Below are 20,976 nucleotides of genomic sequence, written 5' to 3' on the forward strand. Positions count from 1 at the left end.
TGGCGTGCCATTTCTGAGCTTCACAGACACACCGCCAGGTGACGCCTAGACCTGGATGAAGCACCCCAGCTTTACCGGCCCTCCCTCTCCGTGGATTTAGCTGTACAATCTCACACTGATGGAAACTAGAAAACTTTCCTGAGCTCTGCTCTCCCACGGCATAGGATGTCTAGGTTAAAAATGTCAATGGAGCCCTAGCCGGCTTGGCTCAGTGGATACAGCATCAGCCTACGGACTGAGGGGTCCCAGGTTCCATCCAGGCCAAGGGCATATGCCTGGGTTGCAGGCTCCATCCCCAGTAGGGGGTGTGCAGGAGGCAGCTGATCAGTGATTCTCTCTCATCATTGATGTTTCTATCTCTCTCTCCTCCCTTCCTCTCTGAAATCAATAAAAAAATATATATTTTTAAAAAATATCAATGGAGCTCTGACCCCGTTGTTCAATTGGTTGAGTGTCCTCTTGTAACCAAAAAAGGTTGGGAGTTTGATTTCCAATCAGGGCCCATACCTAGGTTGCAGTTTGATCCCGGGTGAGGGGCATGCAGGAGGCAATTGATTGAAGTTTCTCTCTCACATAGATGTCTCTCTCTAAATAAATAAATAAATAAATAAATAAATCCTCAGGTGAAAACTATATATATATAGTTTCCTCTCTCTCTCTCTCTCTCTCTCTCTCTCTCTCTCTCTATATATATATATATATATATATATATATATATATATATGTATATATATATATATATGTATTCATTCATTCAATAGACAACTTATGGCCTAAGAAATCAAGTTCAAATTCTTTATCCAGAAATATAAAATTGGCTGAAACCTATGTCTGCACTAAGATCATCTCCTGAGTGTCCCCAAACACACCTTGCACTTTGTGGTCTTGGGATCTGGGTACATCCTCATTTCTTTATTTGGAATGCCAGCCCTCAGGGTTTAGCTCAAATGCCTCTTCTCAGAAGACTTCAATACAAGAAGGAGTTTGCTGAGAGGACTGAATACTTGCCCCCCCCCCACCCCAAAATTCCCATGTGGAAACCATATGCTGTATGTGATGGTGTTTGGAGGTGGTGCTTAGGTCATGAGAGTGGAGCATTCCTGACTGGCATTAGTGCCCCTTCCACAAAGTGAGGGCCCAGTGAAGGGAAGGTTGTCAATGAGCGAGAAAGCAGGCCCTCAGCAGACACTGAAACTACCAGCACCATGATCTTGGACTTCCCAGCCTGCAGAACTATGAGAAATAAATTGTTGCTTATAATCCATGCAGCTTATGGTATTTTCGTCATAGCAGCCCAAACATACTAAGATAGAGTCACTCTTAGAAATTTGAGTGGCCTGCCGTTCTCTATGGTCATTTCCCTAAAAGCAAAATCTCCACGTATTTCCCTGGCCTGAGGATACAGGGGGCAAAGTTTGATCTGTAGGAATAAGGCAGGAAGGAGCCAGTTAAGTCTCATTTCTTCTCTCTCGGGTACAAGGAGATTGTCCTGTGTGACTGAGTGGGCACACCTGCCACACAGGTTCTCACTCATTGCCCCCAAAGGGTACAGGAACTTCCCTGCGGTGCCCCCCAGGGCCCTGGGCTGTGCTGCATGAACCGGGGCCTGCACCTGTGCACAGGGCAGAAGGTGGAAGTCCATGAAGGGCCTGGTCAGGGATGGCTAGTTTGGGTGCTAGAGTGGGAGCTGGAGGATATGCAAACCTGGCGCCCACAGCTGCAGGACTCCTGCCCCCAAGAATCACAGATGCAGCCCCAGCTCTCAGGAGAACACGCCTCCTCCCTGGTGGTTCCATGGACGGTGAAGCTGGGCTTCCAGCCACAGCCTTTGGGGAAAAGCCCAGTAAGGGCTTCCTGTCCTGGGACCCTGCTCCACTTGCTGACCATCAGGGCCTTGGGTCAGGGGATGGTCAGGCTGTGGGACAGAGACACACCCAGTCAGATCATTCAATGACAATTCAGTGGCCACTTCTCTCAAGTTTCTAAATCCACAGGCTCCTCGTGCCCACACCCTCCTCACACACACACTGTCACTCAACCCCAAATGGTGGCTTATGGTAGGACACCCTGGCATCCACCCCACTGATTCTGATCCCATCCAGCCCCATCCAGGAACACATCTGAAGACAGCACGAGAGCACATGTCCACCGTGGTGGCAACGACACATTGACAGGTTCCTCACACAGACTGCAGTGGCCATTCTGCTGGAGTTGCTGGCCTTTTGCTCTGTGGGCTCTGCAGCAGCAAGTGGCCCACGGGTCAAGAAGCTCCCTGTGGCCTCTCGGAGCTGAGGACGCCTGCAGCCGCAGCCACAGGAGATCCACCCTCAGTCCTACACCTGCAGGAAACCGAATTCTGTCCGCAACTGGGGTGAGATTGGAAGCACCTCCTTTCCTCCTGGACACTCAGGGGAGACCACCGTCTCAGCCAAAACCCTGGTCTTCTGAGCCCCAAATCAGAGGGACCGCTTATGCCAGGAGTGGGCAAACTTTTTGACTCGAGGGCCACAATGGGTTCTTAAACTTGACCGGAGGGCTGGAACAAAAGCATGGATGGAGTGTTTGTGTGAACTAATATAAATTCAAAGTAAACATCATTACATAAAAGGGTACGGTCTTTTTTTTTTTTTTTTTTTTTTTTTTAGTTTTATTCATTTCAAACGGGCCAGATCCGGCCTGTAGGCCATAGTTTGCCCACGGCTGGCTTACACCATGCCTGCTCCTGACTGCAGAAGCTGTCAGATAGCCAGGAATGTGTACTAGGTTAGTGATAACAGCAAGGAATATACACCATGTCCTTCATCAAATCAGGTTCTCTGTCCTTAGTTGACTTGTATAGAAGAACCTTCCTATTGGAGAGGGTGCTCATTCATAACACAATTTCCTGAAAGTGAAAGGTACATGTTGCCTGATGGGAGACAGTTCTCTGGGGCTCCCCCATGGTTCTGCTTGTCTTGCACGGGGCACTGTCTGCCCTTGTTCCTTGGTGTGTAGGGAACAGTTTTGGAAGTGCGTGCCAGCCTCTGGAACAAAGGGCAGGCTTGCTTTCAGCCCTAGGAGATGCAGATGAGGTCTCCCTTTGAGATGTGGCTGGTCAAGGAGAATGGGTCCTGTCCATGGTGCTGATGTACACTTTGGTCAGGACACTGAAAGCAGACAAGCTCTGAAGGGGTTGGTGGGTTTTGCTTAGCTTATCCTGGTAGACATCAAACTCATGACTCAAGAAACGTGGTGTTCTTTCATCCTTACTGGGAGTAAAATAGTTGTATCTCGGCATGGATTTCTTGGGTTTATCCTAGTTGGGGTTTGTGTAGCTTATTAAATCTGTAGCTTATGTCTTTTGCCAGATTTTGGGATTTTTCAGCCATTATTTTCTCTATTACATTCTGGCTCCAAACTCTCCTGGGCACCTTAGAATGAATAAAAATGCAGTCTCACCTTAAACACAAGATAATAGTCAGAAGGAGTTTGTACTCCAAGAGTCCAGGTTGATAATACATATTACTTTAGGGAGAGTTTAAATAAATTCATGTGCATTAGGTGTTGAGGGAGAAGGGAACTTTCGTATGTGGAAAACCACTGGGATGCCCGTGAGATACTGCTATCTGCCTACCAGTAGGGGCTTGGAGGGCAGTGGATTGAATTTGACCTAAGCTGACATGTTTGGGGTAATTTCTAATTACTTTTAAAGCTTAGTTTTAGAAGTGCTATACTAAAATACATTTGTTGAAAATAAAAATTGATTATTCCTTTGAAAGATGCCAATTTTGACCATAAATTTTCGTTGTGTTTCATTGTTTTATGTATATTGTGGGGCTAAGTTCTACAGTGGCATTTTACAGAAATAAGTTGCAGGAAGAATATAATGTACTAGAGGCCCAGTGCACGAAAATCGTGCATGGGGGGATGGTCCCTCAGCTCAGCCTGCACCCTCTTGCAGTCCAGGGGCCCTTGGGAGAAGTCAGCAGTCGGACATCCTTAGCGCTGCCACGGAGGCAAGAGAGGCTCCCACCACCACCACTGTGCTCACCAGCTGTGAGGATGGTTTCTGGGTGAGTGGTGCTCCCCCTGTGGGAGCACACTGACCACCAGGGGGAAGCTCCTGAATTGAGCATCTGCCCCCAGGTGGTCAGTGTGCATCATAGCGTCCAGTCGTTCCACCGTTTGGTCAATTTGCATAGTAGACTTTTATTATGTAGGATGGGCCTTGAGATCGTGAAGAAGATGGAAGTCTGTATCTGAGCTGTTGCCTCGTCTGTCTGAGGGGCAGGTGAGGGACTACGTGTGAAATCCTCTGACAAGGTCACATGTCCTAAAAGGTCACTTGTACCCGAAATTTCACTGACTTTTCTGATCAATCTAGTTCAGTTCAGATGTATCTCACTTAATGTAATTTATTACTAGTATAAAGATCTGAGTCTGGATTCATTTTATTAGTTCCTTTTCTGTTTTATAAATAAGTCCTATAAAATTTGTTTTTGTTAATCATTTTTAAAGTGATATATGTACTTGATTTTTTTTGGCATTGCCTAAACGTCCTTGCATTTTTTTAAAAAAATTATTAGTGAAGGTATTACAAATGTGTCCTCATCCCCCCCATTAACCCCCAACCTCCCCACCCAACACCCCCCCCCCACTCCCCGCACACTCATGCTCCCATCCCCCTGTTGTCCATGTCCATTGGTTTGGCTTATATGCGTGTATACAAGTCCTTTGGTTGATGTCTTCCCATTACCCCCTCCCTCCCCAACTTCCCTTCTGGGGATTGATAGCCTGATCGCTGTTTCTCAGTCTTTGGGTCTGTCCCTTTTCATCAGTCTATGTTGTTCTCTATAATCCACAAATGAGTGAGATCATGTGGTATTTATCTTTCTCTGACTGGCTTATTTCACTTAGCATAATGCTCTCCAGTTCCATCCATGCTGTTGCAAAAGGCAAGAGTTCCTTCTTTTTTACCGCAGCATATATTCCATTGTGTAGATGTACCACAGTTTTCTAATCCACTCATCTGCTGATGGGTACTTAGGTTGTTTCCAAATATTAGCTATGGTGAATTGTGCTGCTATGAACATGGGGTGCATATATCCTTTCTGATTGGCGTTTCTGGTTTCTTGGGATATATTCCTAGTAGTGGGATCACTGGGTCAAATGGGAGTTCTATTTTTAGTTTTTTGAGCAAGCTCCATACTGTTCTCCTATGTACTTGATATTAAACGAAAAGGAATCACAGAATTGCACAAAGAAAGAAGTGAAAGACCCTTCTCCCCCTGCCCCAGACAGCATAGTCCCTGTTAACTGTTTGGGGTGTTGAGGTTTCCTGGTGTTTCAGAGAGCTTCCTACATGCTTCAAATGGGAAAATATCATTTCCGGTTCTGAGCATCATTTGTTCAGTCAGAGCCACATGGCAGCCTAGCAAGCCCAAAACATGGACCTTTCTCCCCAGGTGAGTCATCTGCTGAATGAATGCAGTGGAAGGTGAACTTCTCTTATCTGTCAAGTGATAGGCAATTAATTTCTAAGGCGAGAATGTAAAGTGTATTTCTGAAATGGCATGGTTATGTTTAGAAAATATGGGGTCAGATTCAAATCTTTAGATTATTTAATGTTCTTTGAAGATGTAGATAAAAATTACTCACATTATTGACTCAGCAAAGTCATAATTCCTATGAATCATCTCATTCAATGCATTTCAGGGTTCAAGTCTAAGAAATCCCCTCTGATGAAAACAGAAAAATGACATTTCGGAGGTGTTCAAAGATGAAAGCTGTGCTTTCTTCAGATGAAATCAAGGTTGACGCCTAGGTGCCTGGGACATCACGCCCAGGGACTGTTAATACAGGGATGAAAGGACTGGAGTGAGACCCGGTGGTTTCCAACCCCTGAGTCAGCACTGCGTGGCAGCAATGAAGACGAAGGTGTCGGTGCTCTTTCGATAAGATTACTTGTCTGTGGTTTATTTCACTTTATTTTCTCTTCCCTCACATTGTCATTGCTTTAGTATTTACTTCCCTGCCACTCTAGTTCCCGTGTGTCCCTGCACCCTAAGAACCTTCATTAACTCCCTCTTATGGCATCAAAAGACCTTAAAGCAGGACAGAGGTTCAGTGCGAGGGCACCAGGTGTGGCAGAGGTGCCTGCAGGCTGTGTGCTGTGTGTGCACACGTGTCTGGAGTACGACTCCTGAAAGGCCCTGTGATCCTCTAAGCTTCCTCCTGCTGGCATTTTGGCACAACACTTCATAGTCCTGCTGTGGCGTGTCTGTGTATGTGAAGTGTTTGGAGTAGAGTTTTCTAATGTTTTCTCAGACACAGAGGTGAACTGTTTGGAAGGATAAGTATGTTGAATGAAATTCAGCATCTGTGAGGTACAAGGCACTCTTCCTAGGTATTGAGGGAACTTACATGGTGTTAGGGAAGGAACCTGTGCACACATAATTAAACACCTGTGTTTATGCAGCTCTAACCATGTGCATTATCTCATGGAATCCTTAGAGCACCCTATGGGGTGGGTACTGTTAGAACTGCCTCAATGGCAGAATGTAGCAGTTATGGGCCTCCTGTGCTGTGGAAGCACAGAGGAGGGAGAACTAGACCTTGAAGGATGGTGGGGTTTTATTGGCAGGAAAGAGGGATGTGGTTGTCCCAGGAGAGGGAGGAGAATGAGCAAAGGGAAATTCACAGGGCTCACATGCCAATGTGAGTATGAAGTATTTAATTTTAGCTCTGTTCACAAGGAACTGTGGCCAGTATAAAGATCTTATATGTGCAAATGACATCCATCACACCTCTGGGTGCGTAGGTGTAGTACTTGTTTTACTTAGCCTCTCTAAGGAAAGGGTAAGTGAACGTAAAGTTATTTCCCTTTAAAACAAATTTAAAGTTTTATATTTCAAATCGTTGGCTCAGATGAGTCCAGTCCATCTGCTTTTTGTTTCCTGTAAGAGACCTTTACTGTACTACAAGTTCATGAAGCATTTACAAGTGAATGGAGCTGAACACTCCCCCCCACCCCCGTTTTATTTTTATTGGTGACTTTAATTTTTTCATTGTTTCAGGTTACTGGCACCTAGCCATGCTTGCTTGATGGTGATTGTTTCATCAGGTCAAATCCTTCATCCCCAGATCTTGGAATATTATTTGACCTTAGAATGTCTTATATTCCCAATGTATGTCAGTTGAAAGTTAAAGTTTTCTAATGTATCAATTAAAAGAGAAAGTTTCAAAAAAAAGCTTGTATTTACCAGTAAAATAATTGATGTTCTTAGTGTAGGAGAACTGTGATCCTTTAGGAATGGGGATGGCAGTGGTTTCACTTTTACATATATATATACATATATATATATATATATATATATATATATATATATATATATATTAGTATATTTTAACTGAATTCAGAGAAGAAGGCTGAGGGTGAGAGAGAGAAACATCAGTGATGAAAGAGAATCATTAATTGGCTGCTTCCTGCACACCCCCCACCGGGAATTGAGTCTGTAACCGGGGTATGTGCCCTTGACCAGAATGGAGCCCAGAACCCTTCAGTCCATAGAGTGATGCTCTACCCACTGAGCCCAACCGGCTAGGGATATTTTAATTTTGCTCAATCCTCACCTGAGGATTATTTTTCATTGATTTTTGGAGAGAGTAGAGGGGAACAAAGGGTTGGGGGGAAGAGAGAGAGACATCAATGAGAGAGACATCAATATGAGAGACACATTGATTGGTTGCCATCCAGCACACACCCCCAGTGGGCCCAGGGATAAAACTGCAACCCAGGTACATGTCCTTGACCCAGAATCAAACCATTGACCCTTCAGTGCTTGGGCCACTGCTCTAACCCCTGGGGCATACCAGCCAGTGTCCACTCTTTTCATCCACATGGCCCACTGGGCCCACCCTGTTCCCCCCTCACTCAGACGCCTCAGTGCCAGGAAGGGGCTAAGTCTGCCTGCCCGTCTCACCTATTTGGAGCTCCAGCGGGAAATGAGGAGGCCCTGACTCTCCCTGACATGGCCCTGGGATGCACAGTTGCCAGCACACCTAGATGAGCACAGCACCTCTCCCGGTGCCTCCCGGTGACGCAGAGTGGAGGCTGCATGTGAGGTTGTGTTTCCGGAGAGGCTAGTGCGGGTTTCTGCCACAAGGAACGCTTCTCCCGTCCCTGGGTCTGTGCGAATGAACTGCCAATGGTGCCCCACGCCCTGAGGCCACATGCGATGATCCTGGTGCTGGCGATGCAGATTCGTGGGGAACCTGGTGCTGAACCCCAAGGGAAGGGCCGCTTCCCCGGCTGGAGGGGCAGTGGGGGTTGGCAGTGTCCTAACTCTCTACTCCTAATAGGAAAAAGCGCTGGAGTCAAGCCAGAGCCTTCCTCAAATTGTTCCAACGCCAGAGAGGCCGCTCTCGAGGACAAGCCAAGTCACCCGCAGGACACTAGGACTTTCTGAAGACAGGACCAGGCCCGAAACTCGTGGGCTCCCAGGGGCTGGGGGGACAGGACCTGACAGGACCCGGAGCCGTGACAAGGCGCCCTGTGGCTGTGACGGGTGCAGCAGCCATTCCGGGTGGCAGTCACCACTGCAAGTCCTGCTGTGTCACTCGAGATGCAGAAATGAAGTGTGCGCACGCGGACACACTGTCTGGGGGCTGCTGCTTGCGTTCCCGGTCTCACAGGAGGTGAAGGCGGGGAAACGCTCACGTGCAGGTAAATGATCATGAACCTTACTGCCTTGTTAGCATTGGTTTTCTCCAGAGGGTTCTGTGGCCTGGGGTTTTCCTACTGGCTCCTCACACTTTTGGACATGTATCACGTCCACTTGTGTGATTGGCTAAGTTGATGAATGAGCTATAATCAGCCCAATTGAGTCAGCAAATCCTTCTGAGAAAAAACTGCTTGACAGATCCCCACTGTGGTTTGGATCCCTGAGTGAGCAGGTCAGGGGCTGCAGTTAGTAACGGCAGCCGTGCGAGGGGGCTTTCTGGGCTCAGCAGCCTTTCGGTAGTTGACCCACTTTGTCCGTCTCCTTGAGGTCTAGCTGCCGTGGGAGGTCGGCTCCATTCCTGCCCCCCGTTCAGAGCTGGGAGGGGAGCTCAGGAATGCTTGACAAGGGTCAGCACTGGCCCAGAGAATCGGTGTTGGAGCTGGGACCCGAACCCGCGTCTGACAGGTTCCGGGGCCCGAGCTCTTAACCGCTGTGAGCACTGCCTGCCCTTCAAGCTGCTTTGCTCCCTGAAGATGCTCAACCAACTTGGGGCCCCAGCACTGAGGAGTGGGTCCCTTCTCTGTGGTGTGAGCTGTGTCAGCAGGTGGCGCTGCGGGGGAAGAAATAGCAGAGGTGCAGCTGTGCACTTGAATCCTCCATCAGGACTGGAGAAATCCCTTCTGTTCAAGGATTGACGTGTTGAGGAAGTCACTAGACCAATTGTCTGCTCTCATAAGACTAGAACTTAAAGGCTGTGAGGGCTAAACCAAGAGGAGAGGATGCGGCACCATCTACAGTGGAAGAATGCTTGCGTTTGAGGGTGTTTTGGTATCAGATAGAGGTAGGTATTTTCATTATGTGCAAAGTCATCCTGCCATCAGAGGCTGTGAGAGGTACCAGAATTCTTAGTGAGCCTGCCCGTTTGTCTCAGTGGTTAGAGCATCGAAGGACCGAAGGGGCGCAACTTAGATTTCCAGTCAAGCGCACATACCTCGGTTGCAGGGTTGATCCTGGCCGCGGTTGGGGTTTGTGAGAGAGGCAACCAGTGGATGTATCTCTCTCCCATCGATGTTTCCCTCTCCTGCTCTCTCCCTCCCTTCACCTACGTCCTCCCATCCACTCTCTCTCTAAAGACTAATGAAAAAAAATCCTCCCTTGAGGACTTTTTAAAAAGAAGTATTATGACTGAGGAGTCCAGGTGGACTGTTTCACTGCATGCAGCAGGCCAGAAGCATGCCACTAAGTGTTTGGAGGGGAGCAGGAGTTAGTTGTGTGTGAGACAGGATGCCAGGGAGCCTGTCATTAAAATGGATGAGTAAGCGCAGCTGGTGTGGCTCAGTTGGGTGAGCATCGTCCCATGAACCAGGAGATCACCTTCTGATTCCCGGTCAGGGCACACTAGTATGGGCGTGCAGAAGACAGCCGATCCATCTTTCTCATCATGGATGTTTCTATCTCCCTCTCCCTCCCCCTCTCTGAAAATCAATAAAAACACATTGGACAAAAAAGCGGATGAGTAAGAAAAGCTGCCCCCTACATCAATAAACACCCTTGCTTAATAATGTAACCCATGGAAATGGAAAAGCAGTCTAAGACATCCACTCCTTGAGCAGTACAGAATGCTCCTCTCGTGCTACGTGGAGCCCTGGCTCCAGCTGCCACTCCAACACTTGACTGGAGTCTGAGCAGAAAGGGTCCACCGGGCCCTGATGCTGGTTGTGCTGGGGGGAATGTTGCCGTCTCTCCCGGGCTGGACTGGATTCTGACTTCCCAAGTACATTTGGCGAATGTAGGATCATTTGTCCATTATTCAGTTCATTTACTTGCTGTTTTCTGTGTTTTGATCCTTCCTCCCTTGGTTATCCGGGATGACGATTTAGCGACGGAACAACTCAAGAGTGCCTTTTGGAGCAGCAAGAAGCATGTTGCGGTCAAAGACAAGCCTCCAGTGGCCAGAGGGTTGTTCGGGTGGTAACCAACTTGGTCTAATGTCATGAAATGCTGCATTTAATGCACCCACCCTCTCCACCCTAACTTGCCTCTCCCTTTTTTCCGACCACGAAGATTTATAATCCTTTCCCTTTATCCCCATCTTGATCATATACCCTTTATTTCTGAAAAATTTTTAAGTTTCTTTTAAAAGAACAAAAAAACTCCAACAACAACAACAACAACAACAATAACAACAAAAGCCCAAAGAAAAGCAGTTCGCTTGGAAGCAGAAAAATCCTGAACCTAATGGAAACCTCAGTCGCCATGACAACAAGGCCACGCCAAAGCAGGAGTCACCATCGCCCTGACTTAGTGGCTTGATGTGTCCCCTACTTGGCCTCTTGCACCGGCTGTAACTCCTGGGCTGGCACGGCCTGGTCCTCCCTCAGCCTGTCTCCCGTGGGCGCAGTTGGAAACCCGAGGTCTCTCTGGCTTGGCTGTGTGCGCCGCTCTGCTCCTCCAGGTGACACCACACAGTGGAGGCCTGATGTCAAGCGGTAAGATTTGGGTGCTTCAGACTTCATGGTGGGTGTGACATTGAGTGGCTGAGGGGCAGGGGGGCAGGTTCTGGGAGAGTGAGGAGGGGCCCGCAATCCCCACAGTGGGTGTGGCTCCGGGCCCACAGCCCCGGGGCTGCCTGCAGCCTGATGCTGTGCAAACAGCCTGTCCTCTTGCTCCCGGAGTTCCACCGCTTGCCTGTGCCACTGGGATTGGAAAGGCCATCGCCTGTCCCACGATGGAGTAGTTGCAGGTCTTTCAGGGTGTTGCCGTCATGTTTTTTTTTTTTTTAATTGGGATTCTGTTTAGCTTTGACAAGAGTATACATTCATGGTAGAAAATTCAGAGATTGCAGAAAGCACAAAATACCAGGTAAACTCATGGTGCAGTCAAAGTCACCATGCGGAGAGGAGGACTTCTTAAACAGAGGGTTGTTCGGGTGGTAACCAACTTGGTTCTCAAATCCTAAGGGTGCCCTCCTGGACCGTGAGGGCCCGGAACACAGGTGTGGAGTGGTCCTAGGCAGACTTGGGTCAGGGTGCTTTGAAATCAGGGATCTGAGGACACAGTGTCTCACAGCAGGAGTGCCCAGGAGTTATGTGTTGGCCTTGTGCCAACATTTGGTGCAGCCTCGTGAGTTGGTCCCCCAAGTTCTCCCAGCTGCTCAGAGCCCGCCCTGTGAGCGATGGGTAGAGTGGAGGCCTCCACTCAGGTCTGCGGCCAGGGCCTCCCAATCAGACCACAGCCCGTGAGGCGCAGCCCCACCTCTGCCCCTGGGCTCCGTGGGCCCCGCTGCCTCTGCTGCTAGGCCTCGGTGTGGTCGCCCCTCCTTGGCATGGGGTGTTGCAGCCCCATTTCTCACTGTCCTTCTCTGCCCCAGGCCCTGGGGACCCGATACTGAAGGGAGTGGCCCTCCACGGAGGCAGCCTTGACCAGTCAGATGCCTCTGCTGACCCAGCACCCAGGCCTGGCGTCCTGACCAAAGTCGCTGCGGGAGCTGGGGTGACGCTAGGCTGTGAACAGGCTGAGCAGGAGCGGGAACTTTGGTCCTGGCCATGTGGCCTGTGAGGGGCGGCCCTGTGATGGAAGGACTCTCCGAGAACCCTCCTGCCCTCACTCCGTCCTCTCCATCCTTCCTCTCTTCCCTGTAGGACACTCCCAGGTGCCCGATGATCTGCCAAGGTACCTGCTCAGAAACACCTTTATCTCCTGACCACCGGGGGCCAGGCAGGCGCACCTGCCAGTAGCAAAGGGAGGATGCCCTCCAGCTCTGTGCCCGCAGGAGGACTGTCAGCCCCTTGCGAGGGAAGTTGCTGAAGGCGGGGCGGTATGTGAAGCCCAACTGGAGACCTGCTGAGCCCAAGGCCCACCCAGTGCGCCCTGAGGCAGCCCTGCCTCCCCAGAGCCTTTCTCTGGGCAGAGCCAGGCCACCCCATTCCCCCCTTGCCCCCCCACCTCCCACACAGCTGCCCGCTGGTGCCTGTCCCTAAATAGGGCGGTCAGCCTAGCATGAGCCCAGCTGCTTGGGACCGCAGGCCACAGGCCGGCAAACAGGAGTCACCTGAAGGCGGGGGTTCTGAGGACTCGAGGGGCAGAAACAGCCAGCCACACCCTCTGCCCCAGCTCCTTCACCGCCAGGGTCCCCAGTGCCAACCACTGGACAGGAGGCGCTTCTCACTGGCTCCCTCAAAGGAGGAGAGGCTGACTCCCCTGCAGCCTCCGCCACGGCCCTGCCATGGCCACGGGAGGTGGCGGCCGCAGCAGCTCCAGCCCCAGCACCACACAGTGACTGCAGCCCCGGCTGCCAGGACGAGGCCTCAGCCCCGGACGTTCAGGGCAAGTGGCCACCGTGGCCCCTGTCCTGGCAGTGTCAGCTTCTCAGAGCCCGACGGGTCCAGGGCAGGACCACAGAGAGGGGCTCCCTGCCAAGAGCCCACTGAAGTCACCCGACGTGGCTCCCACGCCAACGGGCCCCTGAGAATGTCAGTCATGGGAACAACTTAGAGAGCAGGCGGGCGTCGCCACAGCTGCGTGGGACCAGCAGGTGGAGCTCAGATTATGAGCGTGGCCGTGGGCGACTGGTCCTTTGGACCCGCAGCCCCTGAGCCTTCAAACTCCTGACACCCCTTCTGACCACCAGGGCCCCCTCTGCCATCGGCCTGAGGGGCCGGGAGCGACTTTGGAACGGGGAAGCCCAGACCGGCCAGACGACCAAGACCTCGCGGCCCTGGGTGGACCTTGGAGTCAGGCTCACTGTTACCCCAGAGCATTGCCGAGCCAGGCCTGGGCCCCACACTCCTGAGCCCGGGGCCGTCCAGGCAGGTGGCCTCAGCCTGTGCCTCTCTCCAGCTGGCTCCTGGGCCCCGGACCTGCCCCGGGTTCACTTTTCTACCATCATGGGCTCTGCCCCGCCTGGCGCAGAGAAGCCCTGCCCGCCCCCTCCCAGCAGAGGCCACAGTGTGCAGAGGGGAGCGTGTGCGAGAGGCGGGTGCAGCCTGGTCGCTAACGCGGCTGTAGCCCCCGGTGTCCACCATCGAGGATGACACTTTGAGTCTTTGTTTCTGAGTCACTCCCCGGGATAGAAACCCAATTTACTACATTCCATACCCGTGTAGGCACTCATGAAATATATGTGTTTTGAGGTGTCCCCCAAATGGATGTACCACAGGCTGGCTGTCCACCAAATGTACACGCACTTTAACAGCTGAGAACCCAGTTTTCCCTCCTTTCAGGGTGAGCGGATTTGACGTAATGGGTGAAGCCAGACTCAGCTTGGAACCAAGAAGACGTATCCTCTGGACTTTGTGATGGGGACACATCCAGGATGAAGTGTCTGGTCCCGAACGGGCCCCAGTCCAGGCATCCAGGGCCGCTGTGGACAGAGGATGCGCAGAAACACCGAACGCAGCAATTCTCGGTGTGTGCGGTTCCATTGCTTCAGCAGCAGCAGCGCCTGGACCAGAACTGACGCAGCCACGGAGCCGCACACATCAAGAATCGTTCCTTCGGTTCGGTGTTTGTACGCTTCTCTCTCAATAGCTGCCCTCGATTCCTCGACTGCGGGGTGTTGGGTCCCCTCAACTTTATCTTTTCTGTGTCCCCATAAAAAGTCTGTGGAGACATGGTCTTCGTTCAAATCTTACCGTCTTCACTGATTTCTTCAAATCTGTTCAAACTGAAAAGAAGTGAAAATTAAGTGCGTTATCAGCTGTTAATGTGTCTACATTTTGGGGGGATACTACATGTACATTCCATGGAGAGAATTTTCCATCAGTTGTCTGACCTCTTTGTACCTGTTTTTGGGGACAGCCTGTATTTACATTCAATGGGGACTCATTGTCCATCAGCAGCCCAACCTCTCTTTACCTCTTTGGGGGACAGCCCATATTTACATACAATGGGGACTCATTGTCCATCAGCAGCCCAACCTCTCTTTACCTTTTTGGGGTAAGTCCATTTTTACATCCAATGGGGACTCATTTTCCATCAGCAGCCCTACCTCTTTTTACCATTTTGGGGGACAGCCCATATTGACATCAGTTGGCATCAATCTTTCTCTTTGGGAGTCACACCTCTAGTGTGTATATGGCTGGTTCCTGACATATGGTTTCCGGTTTCCTAAGGTGCTCTCCTGGGATGGGCTTGGCCTGGGGACCGGGGATCTATAAGGAGGTTTTCCTTTGGCCTTAATGTGCTGACAAAGAACTGGGTGTGCAAATGTGTTATGTCTCTGAGTGCTGTGACCTGAACTGATTAGCCATTGATTTTGGAACACAAGGATGGGTTTGTAATAAAATGAGTTGGAGTAGAATTGAGTCCTGGATTTCCTCACCGCTCGTCACTGGCAGCGATGCCCGGGCTCCAGGCTCCCCGCTTCCGCCCCCAGGTCCTGGGCCCCTGGAATGCAGACCTCCCTCGGCCAGGAGGCCAGAGATGGGGAAGCCAGGTTTCCTGTTTCCCAGGCAGCCGCTCTTCCCAGGCCTTGGTGTAGTTTAAGTCCCTCTAAGTGGAATCCCATTTTGATTTGGGATTTCTATCACAGCAGGAGCTCAGCTTACAATGATCCTTGGGTTTTCCAAGGCCACTCAACTAGGAAGAGGCCGAGGAGGGAGGAGGACGGCAGGTGAAGATCCCCCCAGACCTGACCTCATGGCGGCCCGTCCAGCTGCCGCCTGCGTGTCCCTCCTCCCTCACCAGCCTCTTGTGTAAGGTGCTTCCTGTGGCCTCCTTTCCCCTTCTTTCCAAGGCCCTGCCCCTGGGGGAGCCGCCCCCTCTGCGAGCTGCCCTCCCCAAAGATGGGAGCCAAACTGAGCATGTGGACCCCTGCAGGCCGCCTCCCCTCCGCCATTGGCTGTTGCAGGGTCTGAACCTGACCGGTCACCCCTGGGAGCTCTCAGCCTCTGTCCCCTGATTCTCTCCCCTCTGGGACAGCTCTTCAGGGCGCACACTGGCCGGTCCCTGGGTCCCCCCTCATCCTTCCCACAAACACTCATTGGAGTTCCCTGTGTGCTCGCTCCCAGGTTCCACCATGGAGGCAGCCCCCTCCCTGCCCCTCTGCTGGCCTGAGCCACCTGCTCCCCAGCACTGACCGCTCCTGAGCTTCAGGCCTGAGGTCGCTGCCTTAGACCCCCTGCCTGGGCTGCAGGCTTCTCCACTGTCCCTGACTCCTCTGGGCTCCCTGCTTATCCAAGTCCACCAGCTGTCAGTCACAGAAGCCAAAACCTGGGGTGCGGGCTGGACCCCTCCTCTCTCCACTTCCAGCAGGTGATCGCTCCCCTGAACCTGGGTCTGGAATGGATCTGGAATGTGCCCACCCCTCTTAGCTGACTGTTCTCATCCCAGGTCCCCCCGACACCCCTGTCCCTGGGTCTTGGCAGGGCCTGGCCAACTGGTCTGCCTGCCTCCCACAACTTCTCAGCCCCCTGGCACCTCTGGCATCCACCCCGCTGACCTACCTTTGTGAACCTCCCTCCCTCAGCCTCCACACCAGCTACACCCGTCCTTCTGCGGAGTATGTGTTCCATGTGACACACCGCGGGGTGCACCCCACCCGCTCTCACCCCCTTCCAGCCCCAGAGAAGCTGGTCGTACCCATAGCTTTCACTGCCATCTTCCCAGAAGGCTCCCAGCACCACTAGCCCAGGCCTCTCCTGGGAACCGCTAGATCTGTTCCCAGCTTGGAGGTCCCAAAGACACCTCCACCCCACAATGCTCAGCACACCGTTCACGCTCCTCCCCCACCGAAGCCTCTGTGCTCCTCCTCTCATCCCCTCTGTCCCCTTGCCCCAGACCATGCTGGGCATCGCCCTCCCTTCCCCCTGTCCTATCCTTCACTCCCCCAGTTGCTCCCAACTCTGACTTCTCACTCACATAACACCCAACCCAGGGGGTGGTCCCCCCGGGGCGGTGCCACGGGATCCTGCTGCAGAGGGAACACCCAAACCAGGCCCTCCTGAGCTCCAGGGCCCCACCCCTCTGCACTGGCTGGGAGCTGCGCGCTCCGGGGGGTGGTAAACATCCACGTGACCGCTCAGGGCTGAGGTCTGCCTGCAGAGAGGGCGGGGTCACCTGTGGCACCAGAGGGGCTCCCCCTGGGGAGAGCAGGAAAGTGAGAAAATGGGAAAAGGTCAGACACACCTCGGGAAAGAAGCATCCAGCCACATGTTTATCAACCAACCAGAGGATGAGGAGGGAGTGTGTTTATATGTACACACACACATACACAAACACAGACACACACAGAGACACACACACATAAACACACACACATAAACACACACAGACACACACACACACACACACACGAGTAAATAAAGATGTAGATACAGAGCCCATTGACTTCCTTCGAAAGCTCTTCTTGATTTTTGCCAAACAGGTGAATTTATAGCCACCCTATTCTTTCCCTCAGCGACGGATGAGTGTCATTCCAATGAGAATGTTGGGTGATGCTTGCTGTTATGTTAGCAAGTAAGACAAACTGGAGGTGCCTGTGAGATCCTCACTCTTTTGTTCATGATGTGAGTGACTACTCAGTCAGGTAGTGCTTTTCTGAATGCCAGCCCAGTCCCTCAATTCTTATAATGTGTTGGCACTGCAAGGCCTACAGAGGTCTTTTTAAAAACCAGAGAGACAATTTACGTCTCATAATATTCACCCAGGGCACACTTTTAGGTTTAATCTTCACGATTAACATTTTCTGCATCACTTTCTCAAGTCTAGAGACCACAGGCACAGAAGAAAACAAATCAAGTCCCGATTTGGTAACACTGGCCAATTCCTAGGGTGCAAATATTTTCACCAGAGGTGATTTCAGGGTGCTGACATGGTGTCCCGACCACGAACATGGGAATAGATGTATGGTCCACCCTGCTCTATAATATCACCTCCACGCAGGTACGATACGTCTGAATAACCCCAAGAGTATGGGTAACAGGGAAAAAATTCCAAGTAACCAGTTTTGTTTTGTTTTTTTTTTTTAATCTATTTTTATTGATTTCAGAAAGGAAGGGAGAGAGAGTGAGAGAAAAGAGAAACATCAATGATGAGAAAATCATATATCGGCTGCTTCCTGTACACCCCCCACTGGGGATCAAGCCTGTAATCCAGGCATGTGCCCTTGACTGGGAATTGAACCGTGACCTCCTGTTTCATTGGTTTCTGCTCAACCACTGAGCCACGCCAACAAGGCCAAGGGGCAAGTTTTGAGTATTTATAACCTTTCTTTCTTATTATGTTTTTATTGATTTTAGAAAGAGGATTAGGGAGAGAAAGAGAGAGAGAGAGAGAGACATTGACCAGTTGCCTCTGCCAACACCCCTACCATGGACTGAACATGCAACCTGGGCCTGAACCCTGACTGGGAATGGAATCGGTGACCTTTGGGAGCACAGGACAATCAATGCACAGCCACCTGAGCGACACCGGCCAGGGTTACCACCTTTGCTTTTAATATAATATATTGAATCCCAAGTTCATATAAGTTAATTGTTAGCCATGTCTGTGTGTATCACGTGGCCTCTGAAGCCCCTGGACACACCCATGGGCTCTCACCAGCAGCACAGGCTGCTGCAGCTCAGCCAGGGCCACTGCCTGGTAGGGTGGGCTGAATGGCAGGGGCCTGCGAGGGTGAGAGTGAGCCCTCTGCCAGCGCGTGCACCGAAGAGGACCCGCAGGAGGAGCTGCAGGACCATGGTCACAAGGATGGGAGAAGAGACTGGTCGGCTCCCAGGGTCTGCCCGAATGTTCTCCCCAGGCTCAGGGGGGAAAACAGCTGGGTGTGGCTGGGAGGCTGGCTGGAGGGAGCTGAAGAAGAGGGTTGGGTGACCTTGCAGCCTAGGGTCCCCCGTATCCCTTCCCTTCTCACAGTGCCTCTCTATGCTGACCTTTCACCTACCAGATGGGCAAAGATGAAAACCCAGGAAGGAGTCAATGAAGGAGGCGGTGTGGCGAACAGGCGCTCACTCTCCATTTGGGTGTGAGCTGGCACAGGAGCAGCTTGGACATTTGCACTTACCTTTTCATTAAAATAGATTCATGCATTTTCCCTAAGCTATTTCTAGGATGACAGCCTAGGAAACACTGGCATGTCCTGCAAACACACACACACAGACTCTCTCTCTCTCCCTCCCTCTCTCTCTCTCATGCACACATGTGTGCACACCAGCACCCTGTCCCTAGCACTTGCCCTGTAGCACACCTGTCAGCCTCTGTCATGCTTGAACTGTCCTATGTTTGTGACCAGGCCTTTCACCAGGAGCAGAGAAACAGAACTTCCTGTCCACCACCTGCCCTGGTCCCTGTGGAGGGCGCTGGTATTTATTCACTGAGCAGCTCCTCTGTGCCAGAGCCCTTGTTAGCACTCCGTGGGAATATATCGATTCACTTCATTTGGTTCCTGTGAAAGGGGACGACTGACTCCCTCTTCCCAATTAGCACCGGAGAAACCATTGCATGACAAAGAGGCATGGGCTCCAGGGTGTAAGACAGAAGGGAGACGCTGTAGAGACTTGGGTGGGGGTAGTGAGGGTGCTGAGTGTACGCAGTCCTGCAGGCGGTGGGAACCGATTGAAGGAGAGCTTTGTCACTCCTGCTCTTGAGTTTCCCTCGCACAGCCCTGCGCCCTGGTCCTCAGGCCCTCTGGGCAGATATAAACCCAGGGCCACAGGTCAGGGCACAGGAGACAGTGCCCGGGAGGGTGGGCAGGGGCCGGAGCTCTCCATGCTGCCTGAGAGACTCTCACCCCTGGGATCAGGGAGAGGGCAAGGCTGGTCCTCCTGGGGCTGCAGGGAAAACCTCTCCCAGCTTCGGGTGGAGCCAGCTGTCCTAGGTTCCTGGGCTGGGAGCCCCATCCTCCCACCCATCTCTGCGCCCAAGTCATATGACCATCTCTCTGCCAGCGAGTCCCATTTCCCTCCACAAGGACACCTGTCACTCAGTGAGGCCCACCCACCCCAGACCCTGAGACCCCTCTGACCTGGATTACACCGGCCAAGGGGTACACCGCTCTGGGCTCCGCTCTGGGCTCCGCTCCAGGGCTTCCAGGGCCCAAGGCCTGTGGTGTCGGACCCGCATCCTCCTCAGCCACAGGGTTCGACTGAGACAGAAAGTCCCGTCGGGAGTGAGAGCCATGGACCCCGACCTCCCGCTGCCCGACCTGGCCCAGGAGGTCACTGTGCACTTGGCGCTGCAGTCTTCCCCCGCAGCAGGACGGACACCGGCCATGACGCGCTCAGGGACAGCCTTCAGCTCCAGGCCTGTCTCGACCGGGGCGTCCTCATGGGGCCCAAAGTGTGTCCCCAGCCCGTGCCCCCCCACCCCTCCCGAGATGCTCTCGGATCCTGGATTACACCGGCCATGTTGGGCCACGGTCACTCTGTCCCATCCGCATGGACCTGGGGGCACAGAACACACCCCAGAAGAGGCACCACGCCGCACAGGGAGGCAGGAGGCCGGGGGTTGAGTGGCAACACCAGGCTCAGCACAGCAAGCAGAGTAGAAATTGCCCGTAAATTCTGGCCAATATGCGCCCAGGCCACGGGCACACTCCCTATGGCATGTTCTCCCCGGTCCATGCGCCCACATGTACATGACATGAAGCCTGCGACAATCAGGGCCCTTCCTTGGCGGGGTGGGCAGAGGCCTCTGCACCAGGACCTGCAGGGCTTCCCTGTGGCAGCGAGAGCGCCCCCTGCCTCCCCTGCTCAGGGCACAGTGTTCCCACAGGAGGCACCTGGCAGCAGCCCCTTCCCTGTGCTGCCGCCTCCCGCCACCAGGGGCGGCCAGGGACCCTCGCTGGTACCGCCCACCGCGCGGAAGTCCCGCCCCTTCCAGAAGTCAGCCAGGTGCCAGTGGAGCCAACAGCATGGAGGTGCGGGGACTGTCTGACCTGAGTGGCTGCTGGCAGCCTGGGGCCGGGGCAGCCTGGAGGCTTCTGCGGGGTAGATGGCGAGTGGGGGGCCCCGGGCTGAGGACCGCCCCGCTCAGGCCCTGGGTCCTCGGGGCGGCGGACCCTCGCTCTGCCCGCACCAGCATCTGGGGGAGGCGCCTTCCTAGTCAGGGTTTTGTGTCTGAGGAAGACGCCCCCTCACAGGCCAGGCCGCCTGCCTCCCTGTGGTGGGCACTGGACTTGGCGCCGGCCCTGCCCTGTGTGGCCCCACTCTGGGCTCTGCTCCAGGGCTTCCAGGGCCCAAGGCCTGTGGTGTCGGACCCGCATCCTCCTCAGCCACAGGGTTCGGCTCAGACAGAAAGTCCCGTGGGGAGTGAGAGCCACGGACCCCGACCTCCC

Source organism: Myotis nattereri (assembly GCF_964212035.1).
Source record: "Myotis nattereri genome assembly, chromosome: 10".
NCBI classification, from domain to species: domain Eukaryota; kingdom Metazoa; phylum Chordata; class Mammalia; order Chiroptera; family Vespertilionidae; genus Myotis; species Myotis nattereri.